Here is a 13,425-nt window from a genome sequence, read left to right as displayed (position 1 = left end):
CCGGAAGCCCTGGGAGGAGGAGTTTCTCTTCTACTGTTAAGTGGGAATGAGGACCAGAACCTCTGAAGGCAGCATCTTGAAGGCCTGAGGGCCTGGAAGTTCTTTTATTCATCTGCACAGCTTTCTTCTTCCTAACATCTACTGAGTATTTATTATCTTCTGTAACTATGCTCTCCAAAGCAGCTGCCACTAGCCACAGGAATAGTAACGGTGTGGTCAGTCTTAACTGGAATGTCTACTGAAACCAAAATACATATAAAATTTTAAAGATTTATCACAAAATATAAAATTAATAATTTTATATGGGTTACATGTTAAAATGATAATTTTGGGAGTAAATTGAGTCAAATAAGCTACATTGTTAAGTTAATTCCACCTGTTTTTCTTATTTCTTTGGAAGTGGCTGCTAGAAACTTTAAAATTATGTATGATGCTCATATTTATGGACTTTGTTGTATTTCTATTAGACAGAGCTGTTGTAGGCACTATTCTCAACACCAAGAATATGGGAAAAATCAAGGTTCTTCCCTCATGGGAGCTTATGTTACTCACATCCATCTAAACAATCGGAATAAGCCAGCTGTGATGGTCCATGCCTGGAATCCCAGTACTTAAGAAGGTGAGTCAGAAGGGTCGCAAATTAGAGGTCCACCCGGGCCACACAGTCAGTTCAAGGCCAGCTAGAATAGCATAAAGCTACCATATTCTTTATTGTATGTGTCATCAACCCCCTTGTAACCAAGAACTACCAAATCAACTTAGTGTCTAAGTTTATACTGTGGCCTCTTTGGTACCAAGGAGTCATTCAGAGGTTGGTTGGTCTACCTCATCAGAAATGCCTTTGCCTTCCACCTAGGGATCAGGATGTAGCTCTCAGCTACTTCTCTAGCACCACACCCACCTGCCACCACGCTCCCGCCATAATAACAGACCAAGCCTTTGACACTACTGCTTATGGGAGATGAACAGGTAAAGAATGTCCTGAATGTCACGTAGGAGGCCCCACCAAGAGTTAAAAAAAAGAAAGAAGAAACAAAAGGAAAGAAAGAATACAAATTTGAATGGCAGAAAGGTACTCCAAGAGAAAAATACGCCAAAGACGACATGAACGTCAGAGATCAGCCCTTTGGTGTTCAGGTTTACAATGTAAGGTGTATCAAAGATCACAAGTGGGGTAATGTGAACACAGATGAGAGCGCCCCTTGTTTTGTCTTCTGGAATCAATGCAAGTTCAGTTCTGGCAGACAGCTCAGGGCTGCCGAAGTACCCCTCAGAGCTGACAGCAGACATGAGAAGCAGTGGGTTTGCGTTGAAACGAAATGTACCAGGGAGAAACTTGACTGCAGATGAATTCACCACAGGACTATGTTACAAATGACGGTGAAGAAGACATGGAAGTTGAATTCTTTTTTATTACTATTAACTTTTCCTGATTCTCTGTGGTTTTCGCATCATGCGTCCCAATCTCGGCTATCTCCCCCTCACTCCCCATCCCTACCCCCACCCCCACATCTACCCTCTGCCCTTGCAACCTCCCTGCAAAGCAAAATAAAATTTAAAATAAAAATTTAAAACCAAACCAAACAAAAAAGAACTAGGAAGAAGAAAAAGGAGGAGGAGGAGGAGGAGGAGGAGGAGGAGGAGGAGGAGGAGGAGGAGAATCTCGTTGTGGAAGCTGTGCGGTGGCCTGGTGAGTCCCACAGGTGAGTCCCACAGGTGAGTCCCACACACATGTCACCCTTTAGTCCTTTCATCCTCATTTGCAAGTGTTCATTGCCATGAGTCATGGGTCTAGTTCGAGGCCTCTGTCCTCTGTCACACCATCCACAATGGGCTCTCACCGGGCTCCCCCTCCCCACCAAGATTTGTGCTGTTGTCCTGTGTCCTGGAGATCCTGCAGTTTGGGATCTGTAGGTTCGTCCCCTTCTCATGCTCTAACAGTTCACAGATGAGGTGGATGTTGGGGTGGGCCAACTCACAGCCCCGGTCCTGGACCTGGGTGTCAGCCAGACTGGTCAACCTGCCAGCTTTCCCCATGGGTCAGCCCCACCCCCACCCTGGCACACTCTTCAGCACTGCGTTGGCCAGCCCATCCAATGCAGCCTGTTCTCCTCCTCTCAGGCCCCTTGATCAGGCTCACTCATGCTCATACCACCAGGAACAGCTCTACTGATTCCCCAGGTAAGGGGCAGGGCCCTCTCTCCCGATTGCTATAGGGGATGTATGGGGGGGAGGGGCGGGGTCAGCTCTCAGATTCTCACACCCTCAAGGCTGGCTCACCTGCACCCCTGACAACAGGGTTAGCTCTACTGTGGTGCGCTGGCAGGTTACAGGGTCTACTCTTCTGTGTGCTGCAGCTGGTGAGGGCCAGGGCTAGTTCTTCCACTCTCGTGATCCTGGGGCCAGCTCTCTCACCTGCCACAGGTAGCAAGGGGTACAGGGGTACCACCCCTCACCCATGCCCCCATGCTACCATATGGTGGAGGGGGGGTGGTAAGGTCAGCTCAGCACAGTCCTCCAATTTCAACACACATGGTTTCTATGATACCTTGTGGTAACCCAGGACATGGACATTAGCACAGATCCCAGCTGCAACAGGACCATGACCCAGACATGGCCCTCAGCAGCAGCTCAGGCCTGGACTTTGCCTTGGCCCCTGTGGCAGCACAGTCCACCCAGATCAGTATGGCCCCAGCGGCTGCATGGCCCCCAGACACCAACATGGTCTCAGGTGGCTGACCAGACCCTAGGCATCCACAGAGCCCTTGGTGGTAACAGAAGCCTTGGACATCACCCCAGACCCCAGTTGCTGCAGGACTACAGACCCAGACATGGGCTCGGACATCTCTATGGCCCCAGGTGGTGGCACAGTCCTCCTCCCCCCAATCAATATGGCCCCTGCAGTGACATGGCCCAACTTGGGCTCAGGTGGCTGACCAGACCCTGGGTATGTGCATGGCCTTTGGTGGCAACAGGAGCCACAAACATCAAATCAGACCCTAGCTATAGTAGGGCCACAGACCCAGACATGGCCCTCAGTAGTAGCCCTGGCCCATATGGCCACCGTGGCACCGGCCATTCAGATCAGTTTGGTCCTGGTGGTGGCACAGTCCTCAGATACCCACATGGCCACAGGTTGTGACTAGATCTCTGGCTTCTCTGTGGACTTTGGTAGCAATATGGGCCATGGACATCAATATAGACCTCAGCTGTGGTAGGACCACGGATCCAGACATGGTCCTAGGAAGCAACCTGGGCTTGGATGTCACCATGGCCTCAGGTGGCAGTGTAGTCCACCAGGTTTGGCATAGCCCCCATGGCAATGTGTTCCTTGGACACCAACATGTCCCCAGGCGGCAGCCCTGATCCAGCATTGACATGACCCTGAATGGTACAAGGAGCCACGGACATCAACACAGATGTTGGCTGTGGTAGGGCCACAGACCCAGACATGGCCCTTGACAGCAGCCTTGGCCTGGATGACACCATGGTCCAGTGGTAGCATAGCCCTCAGACACCAACATGGTCACAGGCTACATCCTAGACTCCAGGCATCTATATGGCCTTTGGTGGCAACAAGAGCCATTGGACATCAACACCACAGACCCTGGCTGTGGTAGGACCATGAACCCAGACATGGTCCTTGGCAGCAGCCCAGGCTCAAATGTCCCTATATCCCAGGTGGGAACACAGGCCACTCAGATTGGCATTGCCCCCATGGCAGCATGGCCCCCAGACACTGACATGGTCCCAGGTGGTAGCCCAGACTACAGGCCTCTTCAGGGCCCTTAGTGGTGACAGGAGCCGTAGACCTCTTCTCAGCCCCTCTCTGCTGAAGTTGAATTCTCAAAAGTCACTGATGAACCAACAGAAGTTTCTCAGGAAACAGGATAGACTTGGAAAGAAAAGGAGGAACGAGAGAAAGGAAGAAAAGAGAAGGAGAAAGACAAAGTAACAGAAGAGTGGAAGTAAACACACACAAAAAGAAAGAAAAACTTCCCCCTTCTCTTCCTCTAAAACTTCAGAAAGCAGCAAAGAGAAGGACAACAAAGAAAAGAAGGAGAAGAGGAAGGAAAAGAAGAAAACAAATGTTCAGACACTAAAGCAGTGACTCTAAAGAGGACATGTCCAAGAGGACACGTCACGAAGAGCGCTAGCATTCCCAGTGATGGGGGAAGCCAAGGAAAAATCAAGGCTTCTGAAACAAGAGCATTCTGGGGAGAACAGCAAAATGGGTCGATTCTGGTTGCGACAGAAATCGGAAAGCCATCACCATAGTCCAGAGAAGAAAGGGTCTGAGAGACACAGGAGAATCCAAAGTCACTGCAGGGCCTGGAACAGCAGAAGCTGAAGCGGGAGCCCTGGTAGTCACAGGCAAAGGGAGATGAGGAACTGGCCACAGTGGAGTCCCAGAGAGAGCAGAAAGAAGGGCACCCTAAGCCATGCACTAATGGGTAGAGAAGAGAGAACGCAGTGAGGACCCAGGACCCAGGAGGGAGGGGTGGGGGATGAGCAGTAGTGGCCCGACTCCCTGGGAATAGAGTATTTTCTTCCTGAATATCTTCATCAAGGGCTAACTTACACACACACACACACACACACACACACACACACACACACACACACACAATTTTTTTTTAAAGTCTCTTCACTAAAAAATAATCTTTGCCAGTCAGTGGTGGCACACGCCTTTCATCCCAGTACTTGGGAGGCAGAGGGAGGAGGATCTCTGTGAGTTCAAGGTCAGCCTGGTCTACAAATCGAGTTCCAGGACAGCCAGGGCTGTTACACAGAGAAACCCTAGCTCAAAAAATTTTTAAAAAAGAAATGTCTTTGCACCCAAGGGAGACTTATAAATCCTTAAGGCCTTGCATAAGCAGAGATCTTTTCAGTGGCTTTAAAGACAGCACAGGAGACCTGAGTCATCCCATAAGACCCAAGTGATGCTGGCCACACCCAAAGAACATGTAGTGCCAGTGCCATAGATGTGTTATGAGTTGTGGTAATTTCCATAAAAATAATATCACCCCTCACATTTAGCTGGTGATACAATGTACAACTTTATTGCTCTGGTAATTTTGTTCCTACTTTCTTGATACATTGTAATTTTATAGTTAATAAAGACATGAAGGATTAATAGTTTCTTTGTATGAACAATAACAATACAACTAATTTCTTAACACTGGAGCTCTGCTATATTTTTCTCTTTAGTGGAACCCCGTTTGGGTCAGGTTGAGAAATCTTCCCTGTATCATAGCTCTTATTTAATTCAGTGTTTCCCCCACTCTCTGCCTCTACCTATTCCATAGCTTAACAGCTGGTCAATGGCCATCAGCTTTCTACTTAGCAGCTGCTGGCAGCCTCATGGACAATTGGCCCTCTCATTCCTCTGACCTAGAAGGTTCATAATGACTCAGGGACCTGTCATCATATCAGCCTTGGCTTCAATGGAAGTGACATATAGTAATCAACATTCAAACAACTCAATAACGAGGATGCTATGAGCACTGCCCTATCAGGATGGATGTCTATAGGGCAGGGTTAGCCAGACCACTGAACCTCTACTGTATGTCACCCTGCATGCTCCGTCCCACCCAGGCCCTTCTTGCCCAAGCAGGGAAAGCTCCCAGGAGGTCCTGTTCTCTCTCTAACATCAGACCACTCAGCAGTCTGCACGGCTGCCCCTCTAGGACCATTTTTCAGTACCACCATTGTTTATTAAAATTCAGAGGCCAACATAATGAAAAAAGAGAAGGGCACCCAGAAAGCCAGCTAGTCTGGGAAACAGTAGACCATAATGGGAGTTCAATGTTACAAACTCTTTGGCCAAATATCCTCAATTTGAATCTTAGCTTGAATCGAAGCCAGGGTGGCCTCAGCAAGTTATCAGTACCTCTATTCCTTTCATAAAATGGAAAGGAGAATAAAGCTAAATCCTCCCCTGGATTTTGAATAATTAAGAAATTTCCCAGAGAGTTCTTAGAACAGTACTTGTCTCTCATTAGGTCCATTATCAAGAAGTGCAAGACTGTCTTTCTCTCCTGACGTGGAATGTAGAAGTAAAACACCCCAACCCTGCAGGAAATGTCTTCCACAACAGAGACTGTAGCAGAGGCATCTTGGATTGGAGAAGAAGACTCCATTCTCAATGTTGAGTTGGACCAGAAGCCTCCCTCTGCACTTAGAGCTATCTGAGAGAGGTTGTATTAGGCAGTAAAATAGACTTGGAGTCTTCTACAGCAGAGGCTATATTTGGAAGAAAATGTGAAGATTGCTTACCCACAAGCCAATGCCTCACCCATAGCATGGAACTTGGACATCACACCAAATGGACCAGTCTCCTTGCATACCACAGACTCGGTCTTCCGGGATATCATGGCCAGAATCCAAAAATCACTGACCTAAAAGAATAAAGGAGTTTGATGTTCTTAAGAAATGGTTCTCAGGCTGAGGAAATGCCTCTGAGGTTAAGCATTCACCAAGTAATCAAGAACATCAAGCTGGGTGTGGTGGTGCCCGCCTTTAATTGCAGCACTCGGAGGCAGAGGCAGGTGGAGGCAGAGGCAGGCACATCTCTGAGTTTGAGGCCAGCCTGGTCTATCTACATAGAGGTTCCAGGGCATCCAGGGCTCATGGCTCCACAGAGAAATCCTGTCTTGAAAAAGAAAAAAAAGGGAAGAAAGATAGATGAGAGAGAGAGAGAGAGAGAGAGAGAGAGAGAGAGAGAGAGAGAGAATGAACGAACACTGGAGTTCAGAGGTCTGATCTCCTGAATCTACATAAATACCTTGCTGCATGGGCAAGAGAGCCCATATATAATTCTAGCCTTAGAAGATAGACAGGGAATCCCCAGAGCAAGCTGACTGACTAGGGAGACCAGCTGTATCAGTAAGCTCCAGTCTAGATAGAGTTTTCCTGCCTGGCCCACAGTCAGGACAAATCTCTATCACCCACCAGTCCCACAGCCACTCAGACCAGACCAAGTAAACACAGAGACTTATATTGGTTACAAACTGTATGGCCGTGGCAGGCTTCTTGCTAACTGTTCTTACAGCTTAAATTAATCCATTTCCATAAATCTATACCTTGCCACGTGGCTCGTGGCTTACTGGCATCTTCACATTCTGTTTGTCATCCTGGCAGCTGGCAGTGTCTCTCTGACTCAGCCTTCCACTTCCCAGCTTTATTCTCCTCCTTGTCCCGCCTGCCTACACTTCCTGCCTAGCCAATGGCCAATCAGTGTTTTATTTATTGACTAATCAGCAACACATTTGCCATACAGAACATCCTACAGCACTTCCCTTTTTTTTTCAAAATGGAAGGTTTTAACCTTAACAAAGTAAAATTACATATAATTTGGGAATTTGGGCGTAGCTTCTCTTACTACTTCCTGCTGGAGGGGGACGCTGTATCTTATGGGGACACAAAGAAAATTTTAGGACCATGGAGTAGCCCGTGAGGCTGTATCGTCTGAGCCAGTTGCTTTGAAACCATTCTGGATGTTGAGTCATCTGGGCCATGGTGTCATCGGAGACCTTTCAGGGGGTCCTGGCTGGTCAAACCTGATGTATCTTAATCTGGAACAAATCCATAGCCTCTGGCTTTCTGTGGGAACAAAAGCAGAGTCTCTTTTCCAAAGCAACACATCCTTACATCCAAATTTTGAAGTCAAGGTACCTTTAAAATATACATACTGGTTTAACTCAGCTTCCTTTACAATCAAATATCTCTCTGCAGTTAAGAATCCCAAAGACAACACAATCCAGATTCTCTGTGTAATATTCATCTTTACGTGGCTTATTTTTATATTAATTTTACTGTCTCTTTAAAGACTTTATTTTTTAAAACTATGTATTTGTTTCTATAACTCTATATATCACCTTTTTTGTCTCTTTCAAGCCTACGTATCTTTTACACACATTGTAAACTATTACATCTGAATCTGTCTTATTGTGAATCTATGCTTTAAACTGCAGCAGCTGTGGCTGCTGACTCCGCCCACCTCAGTTTCCCAACATGGCGGTAGTACATTTTCCACCAGCTCTGGGAGTTATCGTGGGTCTATGCTTTTATCCAAGCAGCGTGTAGCCCAGAAACCTCTTTTTTTGTTTTGTACTAGCAAAGTCTAAATCCACCATGCAGCTTAATGTGCTACTTGCAGAGGCCTCATTCCTGCCATAGGGCAGCAGCAGGTCGAGCGTGCATGATAGGAATCCATCAGTAGCTCAAACCAGCAGCTGCCGCTCATTTGAGAGAGACAATTAAGAACCATTTTTAGCTCTGTTTTAGAATCTTTTTTCTCAGTTTTTAGGTGGAAACTCTTGCCACCACATTGGACGCCATTTCTAGATAGAGTTTTCCTGCCTGGCCCACAGTTAGGACAAATCTCTATCACCCACCAGTCCCACAGCCACTCAGACCAGACCAAGTAAACACAGATACTTATATTGGTTACAAACTGTATGGCCATGGCAGGCTTCTTGCTAACTGTTCTTACAGCTTAAATTAATCCATTTCCATTAATCTATACCTTGTCACATGGCTCGTGGCTTACCAGCATCTTCACATGCTGTTTGTCATCCTGGCGGCTAGCAGTGTCTCTCTGACTCAGCCTTCCACTTCCCAGCTTTATTCTCCTCCTTGTCCCGCCTACACTTCCTGCCCAGCCAATGGCCAATCAGTGTTTTATTTATTGACTAATCAGCAACACATTTGCCATACAGAACATCCCACAGCACTCCAACCAGATTTGAATTCAAGATGTTGCCTCAAAAGACTAAGGATGGAAGATTCCGGATATCAGCCTTGAGCTGTCATACATATACACACATGTGAACATGCATATACACAGGCACACACATATACGAGTACACATATACATGAGCACACACACTGTGCACACACACATGTGCGTGAACACTCACACACAAAGGAGGAGGGGAATGTGGTTTTTACGCTTCGGTGTTATTCAGACTCACCTTGGGTCTTAATGCAAACACTGACTCAGATCTTGTCCACCAATAAGCTGAGTCTCCTGGGATTTTCATTAGCCTTTCAGGTTTTTCCCAACATCCCCGGGTCAGCCAGCAGTCAACGTTTGTCACTGTGACAAGCACAATCAAGATGTAAGGAGAGGGTTAATTTGGCTTATGATTTCAGATATATCAGCCAGGGTTACTTAGTCCTATTGCTTTGGGCATGCATGGCAATCAAGGTGGAAATACGTGATGGTGGAGGAGGTCTGTTCAGCTCATGGTGGCCAGGACAGGGGAAGAGAAGAAATGGGGAAGAAGAGCATGAGAGAGGGAGGCAAGCATACATTTCAGTGTTCTCTTTAAAGGAAGGCCTCCAGTGATCTAACATCCCCACCATCTAAAGGCCATCCAACAGCACTGTGGGCTGGGACTAAACTTTCAACCTATCATGTCTTGAAGGGACATTCATTCACATTGCAACTATTACAGCCCCCAAATGGGAGAACCACTAGCCCCAGGTTAGGAAATCCCACACTAGATGTCCAAACCCCTAGAATTCAACACTTGAAGAATACCTTCATTGAACCATCATTAATCCCAAGCTCATCTCTCCAGTACTATATTAATATAATTAATAAAGTTGTGAAAGCATTAATTGTGTTTAAGCAATGCTGTCAGTACAAACTGTGGCTTTTCAAAAGGCATTTGCAGAAGTTTATTTTAGAGTCAGGGATTTACAGCTCTCACATTGTCTCGCTATTACAGAAAGAATACTTTAAAATTATGATGCAAAGACACTTAATTAACTTTTAATTGAAATGACTCCAGGAAGAAAATTATAAATAGCACATTCGTCTTCACTGTGTTTTCATTAAAAGACACAGAAAGTGATCGATGGGCGGCACACAATGAGATGCATTGCACAGTGTGGTTGCCAAAAGCAGAGTCACAGAACTTTCTAGAATAATGAACTAGTGAAGCTACCCCAACCAATGAGTCCAGAATTCTCAGAATGAAACACCTCGGCTCTACTAAGCATCCTATAAATATGGAAAATGGGCAATTTAGATAGAGCTGAGGCCATAGTTCAGTGGTACAGAACTTGCCTAACAAACACAAGGGGTTGATGTCTAGTGAAAAAATCCACAAAGAGGTAATTTTAGGTATAATTTAGTGGAATATTATATTCTAATCTTGTGCCCTTCACCTTAGAGCACAGAGTTTTAGCATATCACAATGTCATGGCTGGTTTCACAGTGTCCAGAAAGTTGCAGGACATGGAAGGAGAAGCCCAGATCCTACAAACCATCATGCTGGACTTTGAATACTGACCCCATCACAATTTTGCAAGCATGTCAAGCAGGTTTCAGTCACTGTCCTACATTCTTCTCATTTTCTTATACTCCACAAATATTTCAATAATAAATTGCATTAATTATTTGTTTTTGAAATAGATCTGGGGTCCAACTTCTTCTCTACTTCACTAGCATCCACATTCACAATCCCATCATCCTTCAACTGATTGTTATGTAACAATATCCTAAAGATTCTCCCTATTGTTAACTAGAATCTTCCAGTGGCTTCCTTCTACTCATGTGTGAGATCTCTTTGCTGCTCCTCAGCCCCTTCCGCCACACTCTCATCCCTGGACTTGTCATCGCTGTTCCCCTTTCTTGGAACTTCCTTGCCCCACTAGATAACTACACAGCTTGCTTATTGTCCTACCTCAGTGTCACTTCACAGGTGACCTTCGGAGTGATGCCGTGAACTTTGTACTTATGACCCTCATGCAAACAGAAAATACCAAGAAGCTATGTAAGAAACTGTGACAGCAGAAAACTAAGTGAGTTCATTTGGGGACAGAATGAAGTAAAGGAGTTCCCCCTTTTCCTGTTGTGCCTTTATATTTGATAATGGAATAATTAGTGAAACCTCACATTGTGATATCACTGAGTAGGTATGCACACTAGCTTATAGACATCCTAGTGACCCTAATAGTTCTAGAGTTTCCAGTTGATATGCTTTTCAGTCTAACGAGATTGGTGTGGGCTAGTCTGGGAAGAAGTCTAGACACTGGGTAGAATGTTACTCTCTTGAGGATAGAAGTTACTAGCTCTGGCATATGACTGGGGCTCTTGTGTTTCTTGTCCCTCCTACCTTGTTGCTAGTTACATGAGTCATTTTTGGTGGCCTCTTGAAATATTCACCCAAGCTCCAAACAGTCCAACAGCTGTAGTGATTTCTCAGCATGATGGCCCATGGCCCATGGACATTTCACTTTCTTCAAGGCTTAAGACATAGCCTGCCCTCCACTCATATCTGTGAACTGTACCAGTTGGCAATGTGTAAGGTGGCCTTCTTAGAAGGTAATGTTTCTCAGCTTTGTGTTTTGAAGTCATATCAAGCATTTCTCATGCACTGAAATCTGAACACTCATCCTTTGTCTCAAAGAAAAGTCCAAATTTGCAGAAAGTAATTCAAACATCAGAAACAGGATTATTCCTTCAGAAATTCTGGACTGTAGAGACAGCTCAATGGGTGAAATTGCTTGCTGTGCAAGTATGAGGATGAGTTCAAAGCCCCGGAACCCAAATAAAAGCCAGACACTCTACCATGATTGTCTGTGAAAACAGTGCATCCACACGGGTATACTAGGTGGAGACAGGAGAATTCCTGGACGATCTATTGTAGCTAGAGTTTTCCTGCCTGGCCCACAGTCAGGACAAATCTGTCACCCACCAGTCCCACGGCCGCTCAGACCCAACCAAGTAAACACAGAGACTTATATTGCTTACAAACTGTATGGCCGTGGCAGGCTTCTTGCTAACTGTTCTTACAGCTTAAAAATCCATTTCTATAAATCTATACCTTGCCACATGGCTCATGGCTTACCGGCATCTTCACATGCTGTTTGTCATCCTGGCGGCTGGCAGTGTCTCCCTCCGCCTTCCTGTTTTCTCTGTTCTCCTCTCTGTTAGTCCTGCCTATACTTCCTGCCTGGCCACTGGCCAATCAGTGTTTTATTTATTGACCAATCAGAGCAATTTGACATACAGACCATCCCACAGCATCATATCATGGCACAGCTAGCCTGGCATACACAGAGGATTAAAAAAACAACAACAAAAGAGACCTTGTCTCAAACAAAGAAGGTGAGGATTGACACCTGAGATGGTCCTCATGTCCTCCATGTGGGCTCCATGGTATATGTACTACTACATGCACAGAAATGCCACACACACACACACACACACACACACACACACACACACGCATGCACGCACACAAGCACACGAGGAAGAGAGAAAGAGAGAGGAATGGAGGGAGAGAGGGAGGGAGGGAGAGAATTTAAAAATCAAAAAGAAAATAAAAGAATCTTATTAATGAGCGACTGAAGAGAAATGTGCTCCACTACAGTGAGACCCTGCAAGAGATCTCTGCTCTCCCACTAATTATGACATACTGGCCAAGGTTCCTCTACGGAACGACGACTGATCCTGCTTCCTACCCGTCACAACCTTTCACTGCTGCCGTCCCCAAGTTCTTGCCATGTGCAAGGCCCTTCAGAGATGTCCACAAATACCCTTAGGAAGTCTTTATCATCACAGGGATCCAGAGAGGCTGTGTCACAGAGGAGGGAACTGAGTCTGGAGGAGAGCTGGAGAAATCCATCACAGATTGCAGACTTAAGGTGACCTGTCTACTCTGGTTGACGGGCAGATCTGACTCTCAGACTCGTGCTTGTTTGGTTTTCTTGTCCTGCGTCCTCTTATGTATAGTATCTTTTTCTAAGAGTGGATTTGAGAATCCTGGCACTACACCGTCCCCTCCCATCAGCAGTACTGGTACTGAGCAACACTCACTCACTCAGCCGTGTCTATGCCTCAGTTCTTGGCCACCTGTTAATAATCTTCCTTTGATGAATTCTACCTTGTAAGTGTGAACCACTCTCACCTCTGTGGAAGGCAGGCATGGTGCTCAGAGGAGATCTGTGTGGATCACAGTAACCTGTGGTGCTGGGGCTGGACTGGGGGGAGTCAGGGACACAGGCCTGGGGTTTAAGGCGTAGGCTCTGTGATACATACACTGGTTGTGGATCTTTAACAGAGAGACTAAGAAGAGAACAGAGAGTGTGACAGTGTCCTGTTAAAGTCACAAGGGAAGCCAAGCAAGAGAATGAAGGTGCCTTGACTCAAGTCTCTCACCTCCCTATGTAGAGCAATTTCAATCTTCTCCGTAGATCTCTATGTCCCCACTGGAAGCCACACTGCTCCAACTGAAGCCGGGTGTGGAACTTTAGAAGGACAATTTCCAGAGTTAGGAGGGTGAAACATACTTCAGTGTGTGGCTTCAAGAATGTAGCCAAGTAGGTCCAGCAGGTATATCTAACTCAAAACAACTGTAGACTTCCCTGCTGCCACAAACGGGGCCTTGGAAATAAGGAAGCAAA

At 46.0% G+C, this 13,425-nt stretch overlaps 1 pseudogene; it reads left to right on the top strand.

Moving 5' to 3' along the window:
* The first annotated feature begins 592 nt into the window (after nucleotides 1-592).
* Nucleotides 593-4,351, top strand: LOC128106578 (corepressor interacting with RBPJ 1-like; annotated as a pseudogene).
* The last annotated feature ends 9,074 nt before the right edge of the window (nucleotides 4,352-13,425 follow it).

Source organism: Peromyscus californicus, unplaced genomic scaffold, assembly GCF_007827085.1.
Source record: "Peromyscus californicus insignis strain IS unplaced genomic scaffold, ASM782708v3 Scaffold_9__1_contigs__length_137607984, whole genome shotgun sequence".
Lineage (NCBI taxonomy): Eukaryota > Metazoa > Chordata > Mammalia > Rodentia > Cricetidae > Peromyscus > Peromyscus californicus.
Note: the sequence above shows the minus strand (reverse complement) of the source record. Positions and strands in the feature narration are given on the sequence as shown.